Source organism: Apium graveolens, chromosome 4, assembly GCF_009905375.1.
Source record: "Apium graveolens cultivar Ventura chromosome 4, ASM990537v1, whole genome shotgun sequence".
NCBI lineage: Eukaryota > Viridiplantae > Streptophyta > Magnoliopsida > Apiales > Apiaceae > Apium > Apium graveolens.
In genome coordinates this window covers 225,556,879-225,564,442 of record NC_133650.1, presented here as the reverse complement: position 1 = coordinate 225,564,442, position 7,564 = coordinate 225,556,879, and the positions used below count along the sequence as shown (strand labels likewise).

Below are 7,564 nucleotides of genomic sequence, written 5' to 3'. Positions count from 1 at the left end.
AGTCTTTCCTTTCTACTAAGGGCATCAGCCACCACATTGGCTTTCCCTGGATGATAGAGAATCTCACAATCATAGTCCTTGATTAGTTCTAACCATCTCCTCTGGCGCATGTTGAGCTCTTTCTGCGTAAATATGTACTTGAGGCTCTTATGGTCTGTGAAAATCTCGCACTTCTCTCCATACAAGTAGTGCCTCCAAATTTTTAAGGCAAATACTATTTCCGCGAGCTCAAGGTCATGAGTAGGTGATAAGTGGCATTTTATACCACTTAGAACGTCTTAAAATGGCTTAAATTGGTGTCTTGAAATCAAGTATTTTGTGTATTTGATGCATTTTTCTAGTGTTTATGCATTTCAGGGTATTAGTTGCATTTCGGGGGAGGAATCATCAAGAATAAGCCTTGGCATGTGTTCACCATTGCGAGAGGAAAGGAACGGGCAGATTACGGCGAAGAAACGGAGCAAACTTGGATTTTTTCCAGTGGAGGCCTGCGCGCCCGCGCAGCTATGCTGAGCGGCCGCGCAGGGTCAGGAATTTTGCTGAATTATTTTAGACTTCTACTTCTGTTTGGCTTCCAACTTCTATGTAATCTGAGTTTTATGGGACTATTATATAAGTAGATTTGAGACGTTTTCACAGGGGGGATTAAAAATAAGAAGAAGAAGATTGTGTTTTACGCAAGAAGCGAAGGAGATAAGGAAGAAGACCGATTTAGCACACCGCAACGAAGAGGAAGCATATTTTCTTGTGATTCTTATTTCGTTGTAACGTTGGATGCTAGTTTTCTTGCTTTGACTTATTTACTCTTGTGACGTACTCTGTTTTAATATAATTAGTTTAGTTATTATTTTCTTGTGTTTGTTTATCATGATTTCATATGAACCCATGATGGCGATAAGTTCTATTATGGGCTAATCGTGATAATGGGGTTGCAACGGATTTATTATGGAATTCTTTAGTTAATTGTTTAATACTTTAGTGTGTGATGATTGCTTGATATCTAGTATTGGTTGTGCGTATTCGTCTTATGTGCGTCGCGAACATATAAGATAGGGTGTTAATCTCTTGTGAAGCGACGGTGGATCTTGAGATTTAGAACTTGCCATGCTAGCATAGGTTCATGTACGTTGTGCATGATTAGTGGGTAACTCTAACAGTTTTATTTGCCCTATGTAATCAAAAAGGAATAACTTGTGCTTAAATAGTTGTGTTGTCAATTTCTGTAGACATATAGGAACTCAACATAATTGATGACTATTCGACTTCTATCTTAATTGTGGATGCTTGGTAGAATGGTATTAGTACAATGAAAGTTGGCTTTTATCAGTTTCGTGTTATTCGATCAATATCATCACTGTCACATGCTAAAGGTAATAACAATGGCTATAGAAGGAAGTAATAATGAAGTTGTGATCTCATGAGTGTTTTATTATTGATAAATTGAAGTGTTAGTTAAGTGGTTAATTAAGTAGTTAATTATAGTTAATATTTAATCAACACTTTTAAGTGTTATTATCTTAACATTGAGAAGTAATCATACATTGGTGAGTGAGTTTAATTAGACAATAATTTAGTCTGAGTCTCTGAGGGAACGAACTAGAAAATATTCTATATTACTTGCGAACGCGTATACTTGCGTAAATATTAGCGCGTGTTTTCGCCCTAACAAGTTTTTGGCGCCGCTGCCGGGGACTCGACGTATTTGTTTAGTTTATGTACTTACCATCATTGGTCATTAGGACTCAGTGATTAGGACGTAGTAGTTACTTATTTTTTCTGGTTGTGTTTCAGGTACTTTAGCAAGCGTTTATGCAAACTCGTTCTCGTACTCGCAAGAGGACTTTAGATACAGCTGAGGAGACAGACGAAGTTCTTGATATTCCGGAGAAGTTAGATTTTGAGGATTCGGATTCAGGAACCGAGCAGAAAGAACCAGTAAATATGGGAGATCGTATTGTTCAAGCTGATCCAGCTCTTATGGATTTTTCTCGGCCTAAAATTGATGACATTCAGTCAAGCATCCTTCATCCGGCTATTCAAGCTAACACCTTTGAAATCAAGCCGGGCACTATTCAGATGGTGCAGAATTCTGTTTCTTTTGGAGGAGCGGCAACTGAAGACCCCAACATGCACATAAGGAATTTTGTCGAGATCTGCAGCACTTTTAAGTATAATGGCGTGACTGATGAGGCTATCAAGTTGAGGCTTTTCCCATTCTCACTAAGGGACAAGGCTAAAGACTGGTTACATTCTGAACCAGCTGGGTCCATCACTACGTGGCAAGATCTTGCACAAAAGTTTCTGGTGAAGTTTTATCCGATGGCAAAGACTGCTGCTATGAGGAGTGCTCTTACTCAGTTTGCGCAGCAACCTACAGAATCTATGTGCGAGGCTTGGGAACGCTACAAGGAAATGTTGAGAAAATGTCCACATCATGGAATGCCGGATTGGATGGTGATAACTGGTTTCTATAATGGTTTGGGGGCCCAATCTCGGCCCATGCTCGATGCAGCAGCTGGAGGCGCCTTATGGGCTAAAAGCTATACTGAGGCGTATAATCTTATCGAGACGATGGCTGCAAATGAGCATCAAAACCCAACTCAGAGGATGACGTCAGGCAAGGTAGCAGGTATTCTGGAAGTTGATGCAGCCACCACTATTGCAGTCCAGCTCCAAGCGCTATCAATGAAGGTTGATTCTCTGGCTACGTATGGAGTTAATCAAATAGCTATGGTTTGTGAGCTTTGTGCAGGTTCTCATGCTACGGATCAGTGTTCTCTTGTAAACGAATCTGTTTAGTATATGAATAATTATCAGCGACAACAGCAGCCTGTGCCAGCGACCTATCATCCTAATAACAGAAATCATCCAAATTTCAGCTGGGGGAATAATCAGAATGCTATTCAGCCACCATATCAGCAAGGAGTGAGTAAACAGTTTAACCCATCTGGATTCCAGCAACCACAGCAGTATGCTACAAGGCAATCATATCCTCAACAGGGAAGTGCAGCTGCACCTACTAGTGCTGATTTTGAGGAACTTAATCTGTTGTGCAAGAGTCAGGCGGTTTCTATCAAGACCTTGGAAAATCAAATTGGTCAATTAGCCAATGCAGTGCTCAATCGTCAACCTGGCACTCTTCCCAGTGACATGGAAGTACCAGGCAGGAAGGAAGCTAAAGAGCAAGTCAAGGCTATTACCTTAAGGTCTGGAAAAGTAGCTGATGCTGAAAAGGCAAAAGAAGTAGAAGCTGAAATTAGAGGTGAAGAATCTAAGCAAAAGGAGAAAGTGGCGGAACCAAGGAAGACTACTGTTGAACACACTCTGCCTGAGGCTAATACAGGGGAGAAACAGCTCTATCCTCCACCACCTTTTCCTAAGAGATTGCAGCAACAAAAGCTGGATAGACAGTTCGGGAAGTTTCTGGAGGTGTTCAAGAAACTTCACATCAATATACCTTTCGCTGAGGCTCTGGAACAAATGCCTAGTTACGCGAAGTTTATGAAGACTATTCTTTCAAGGAAGGTGAAACTGGATGACCTTGAAACCGTTGCTCTCACGGAAGAATGCAGCGCTGTTCTGCAACAAAAGTTACCACCAAAACTGAAAGATCCAGGAAGCTTCACCATTCCTTGCACAATTGGCAATCTGACGTTTGACAAGTGCCTTTGTGATTTGGGAGCAAGCATTAATCTGATGCCGTTGTCGATCTTTAAAAAACTGGATCTGCCTGATCCAAAACCCACGTACATGTCACTACAATTGGCTGACCGTTCCATTACTTACCCAAGGGGCATAGTTGAGGATGTGCTCGTCAAAGTGGATAAGCTCTTCTTTCCAGCAGATTTTGTTATTCTGGATTTTGAGGAAGATAAGAAGATTCCCATAATCTTGGGAAGGCCTTTCTTGGCTACTGGCCGTACCTTGATAGATGTGCAAAAAGGTGAACTTACTATGCGGGTCCAAGATCAGGATGTGACCTTCAACGTATTCAAGGAAATGAAATTCCCTACAGAAGATGAGGAGTGCTTAAAAGTGGATGTGATTGATTCTGCGGTTACTTCAGAACTCGATCACATGCTAATGTCTGATGCCTTGGAAAAGGCCTTAGTGGGGGATTTTGACAGCGATGATGAAGATAGCAACGAGCAATTACAATATCTGAACGCTTCTCCCTGGAAGCGAAAGCTGGACATACCACTTGAATCTCTTGGTACTTCTGACCTCAAGAACGCTGAAGGGAAGCTCAAACCATCAATAGAGGAAGCACCTACCATGGAGCTCAAGCCATTACCTGAACACTTGAGGTATGATTTTTTAGGTGATTCATCTACGTTACCTGTTATTATTTTATCTGACCTTTCAGGTAGTGAGGAAGACAAGCTCTTAAGGATTTTGAGAGAATTCAAATCGGCTATAGGATGGACCATAGCAGACATCAAGGGGATAAGTCCTTCATATTGTATGCATAAAATTCTGCTAGAGGAAGGTAGTAAGCCAACTATGGAACAGCAGCGAAGACTGAATCCTATCATGAAGGAGGTGGTGAAGAAAGAAATTCTAAAATGGCTAGATGCAGGCATCATTTATCCTATTTCTGACAGCTCGTGGGTGAGCCCCGTACAATGTGTACCTAAGAAGGGAGGTATCACTGTGGTCGCAAATGAAAAGAATGAGCTTATCCCTACTCGAACAGTTACAGGATGGAGAGTATGCATGGATTATAGAAAATTGAACAAAGCCACAAGGAAGGATCACTTCCCTCTTCCATTTATTGATCAGATGCTTGACAGATTGGCGGGACATGAGTATTTTTGTCTTCTGGATGGTTATTCCGGGTATAATCAGATTTGTATTGCACCAGAGGATCAGGAAAAGACTACCTTCACTTGTCCATTTGGCACATTTGCTTTTCGCAGAGTTTCGGTTGGGTTATGTGGCGCCCCGGCCACCTTTCAGAGATGTATGATGGCTATATTCTCTGACATGATTGGAAATAACGTCGAAGTGTTCATGGATGATTTTTCCGTCTTTGGACACTCATATGATGAATGTTTGAATAATCTGCGCGCCGTACTCAAAAGATGTGTGGAAACTAATTTGGTGCTTAATTGGGAGAAATGTCATTTTATGGTGCGTGAAGGCATTATCCTTGGGCATAAGGTCTCTAGCAAGGGTCTGGAGGTGGACAAGGCCAAGGTGGGAGTCATTGAAAATCTTCCCCCACCTAATTCTGTGAAAGGAATCCGTAGTTTTCTTGGTCATGCGGGTTTTTATCGGCGATTCATCAAGGACTTTTCAAAGATATCTAAGCCGTTGTGCAATTTGCTTGAGAAAGATGTGCCGTTCAAATTCGATGATGAATGTTTGGCAGTATTCGAGACTCTCAAGAAGAGTTTGATCACGGCACCAGTCATTACAGCACCAGATTGGACAGAACCATTTGAGATGATGTGTGATGCGAGTGATTATGCGGTAGGTGCAGTTCTGGGACAGCGCAAGAAAAATCTCTTCCATGTGGTCTACTATGCGAGTAAGACTTTAAATGGTGCCCAATTGAACTACACCACTACTGAGAAGGAGCTTTTGGCTATAGTCTTTGGCTTTGAGAAATTTCGATCTTATCTGCTTGGTACGAAAGTAACAGTATTCACTGATCATGCAGCTATTCGCTATCTGGTTTCTAAGAAGGATTCGAAGCCGAGACTCATTCGTTGGGTGCTTTTACTTCAGGAATTTGAGTTAGAGATCAAAGATAGAAAAGGTACTGAGAATCAAGTAGCTGACCATCTCTCTAGGTTGGAGAATCCCGATTCTACTTCACAAGATAGGACGTTAATCAATGAATCTTTTCCGGATGAGCAGTTGTTTGCAATTCAGGAGGAAGAACCATGGTTTGCAGATATTGTAAACTATCTCGCCAACAATATAATGCCTCCTAATTTGACATCCGCTCAAAAGAAGAAGTTTCTGCATGAGGTGAAGTGGTATATGTGGGATGAACCATATTTGTTTAGACAGGGAGCTGACCAGATCATCAGGAGATGTATCCCGTTCTGTGAGACGGAGGGGATATTACGAGACTGCCATTCCACGGTTTATGGGGGACACTATGGAGGTGAGAAGACGGCAGCTCGTATTATGCAAGCAGGTTTTTTCTGGCCTACTTTGTTCAAGGATGCTCATCAGTTTGTTTTAAGGTGTGATCGTTGCCAAAGAGTGGGAAATTTGTCAAGGAAGGATGAAATGCCATTAAATGTGATGCTTGAAGTCGAGGTCTTTGATGTATGGGGAATCGATTTCATGGGGCCTTTTATCTAGTCTTACAATAATCAGTACATCTTGCTGGCAGTCGATTATGTCTCAAAATGGGTCGAAGTTAAAGCTTTACCGACAAATGATGCAAAGGCAGTGCTAAATTTTCTTCATAAGCAAATTTTCACAAGGTTTGGAACACCTCGGGTAATTATAAGTGATGAAGGATCGCATTTTTGCAACCGTAAGTTCACTTCTATGATGCAGCGTTATAATGTGAATCATCGAGTAGCTACTGCCTATCATCCGCAAACAAATGGTCAAGCGGAAGTGTCTAACAGAGAGATAAAGCGCATTCTAGAGAAGGTTGTTTGTCCGTCAAGGAAGGATTGGTCTTTAAAGCTCGATGAAGCTGTTTGGGCTTACAGAACAACATACAAAACTCCACTTGGGATGTCACCGTTCCAGTTGGTGTACGGTAAAGGATGTCATCTACCTGCGGAGCTTGAGCATAAGGCCTACTGGGCATTGAAGAAGTTGAACCTGGATTTAGATGCAGCTGGTAAGAAAAGAATGCTTCAGCTTAATGAACTGGATGAATTTCGACTTCAAGCGTACGAAAATAACAAAATGTATAAGGAAAAGGTGAAGAGGTGGCACGATAGGAAGCTACATCCAAAGTTATTTGTGCCAGAGCAACAAGTTCTCTTATTCAACTCTCGGCTCCGACTTTTTCCTGGGAAATTGAAATCAAGGTGGTCTGGACCTTTTATTGTCAAAACTGTGTTTCCACATGGAGCGGTGGAAATTTTTGAGAATGATGCGGACCAAGCATTCAAGGTTAACGTTCAGCGGTTAAAGCACTACTATGGGGACATGGCAAACCGAGAAGTGGTTAGTGCCATTTTGTTGACTACTTGAGCAGGGTACGAAACGTCAAGCTAATGACGAAAAAGAAGCGCTGCGTGGGAGGCAACCCATGAATTATTGTTACAAGAACCCTTAGAAGTTAATAACCTATCCAAAAACACAAAAAAATCAGAAAACAGGGGCTGAAAAAAAAAATTCCAGTGACCCCCTGCGCGCCCGCGCAGCTAAGCTGAGCGGCCGCGCAGCTATGCTGAGCGGCCGCGCAGCTATGCTGAGCGGCCGCGCAGGGGTCGAGGACCAGAAATTTTTTTACAGTTCAGAAAAAAAAAAACCAAACAAAAACGAACACAAAAACAGTTTTAGCCCATAAACCCACGATTTGTTCCCACTACCCCATCATTTTATCCCTTAATTCCCAAACCCTAATCTAATCCACACC

At 41.9% G+C, this 7,564-nt stretch overlaps 1 non-coding gene across 1 annotated transcript; it reads right to left on the bottom strand.

Annotated features, from left to right (window-relative positions):
- Nucleotides 1-2,334: 2,334 nt before the first annotated feature.
- LOC141722354 (small nucleolar RNA R71) lies at nt 2,335-2,441 on the bottom strand. Its single transcript, XR_012575373.1, has one exon. It is a non-coding gene; the product is annotated as a small nucleolar RNA R71 (small nucleolar RNA).
- Between the last annotated feature and the right edge of the window lie 5,123 nt (nt 2,442-7,564).